We start from the raw sequence: 1,176 nt of genomic DNA on the forward strand, positions 1-1,176 counted from the left end.
ATAGCATAATAATAACAACAATAATTTTATTAACAATAATGATAATAAAAAATAATTATAATAACAACAATAATTAACAACATAAATAAATAATTATTATAAAAAGTTAACAATAATAATAATAACAACAACAAACCATAATAACTAGAATAACCAAAAATATGTTAAAATAAAACATGCACAACACCCACTGACCCATATGTTCCAAAATTCAAACTATGTCTTTAACTAATTAGCAGATAAGTTCTAGTTGAATGCACTAGAAATTATTATTATAAGTAAGATGTAAAGTATACTAATACTAAAATAAGTAGATTGAATTATATATAATTAATATTAATATTACAAATAATTTTTTGACATAAAAAAAATACTTATATATATAGTATAGTTGTCAGAATCGAATCGATGATTGAACTAGTCAGACTACTGAGTCACTAAGTTACTAATTCAACCGGTAAATTACTGATTAAACCGATTAACCCGATCTTATGTAAATAAAAAATAAAAAATAGTAAAAAATATAAAGTGTAACACCCTAATATTCAAATCCTTATGCTCGAGTCATAAGTCAATGATATTACGGTGGTACGACTCTCAGGTGGATTTTTAATATATAACATAGGTAATTTTGAAAGGAGTATTAATCGAGAAGCCTGAAAAGAGTAGAAATAAAATCGCGAAGACGTATCACTCACGATTCGACAACGAAAAGATAAGACATGAAGCCGAAAGCGATATATGGACAAGGCATAAAGGAGATTAAGAGATAGATAACAGATAGATATATATAACATAAGTAAATAGCCACTAGTCGCGACCCGCGAAGTTTAGGCCGGCTAGGGTACAGTATGAAAGTAGTTGACAACAGTACATCCTAATCTCTCCCAAAGGAAACATAAGAGCCTCTATAGGCAAGTTCCAAAAGAGTTCAACACATAATATAATATCTTCAAAACAAAGGTGGAGAGATTCTAAGCAAAACACAAAGTAGGGAAAAATAAATATCTTCGCCGTCTCTCGGACGAACCGCAGCTCACTTCTGAGCACCTGAACCTGTATCTGAAAAACAAGAGATATATACGGAATGAGAACCCCGGGCCCATGGGTTCCCAGTACGGTAAAAGTGCCAAATAAATACAATGCACTGCAATAAAAACTCACTAAGCATCCTAA

This window comes from Arachis duranensis, chromosome 2, assembly GCF_000817695.3.
Source record: "Arachis duranensis cultivar V14167 chromosome 2, aradu.V14167.gnm2.J7QH, whole genome shotgun sequence".
In the NCBI taxonomy this organism is placed as follows: domain Eukaryota; kingdom Viridiplantae; phylum Streptophyta; class Magnoliopsida; order Fabales; family Fabaceae; genus Arachis; species Arachis duranensis.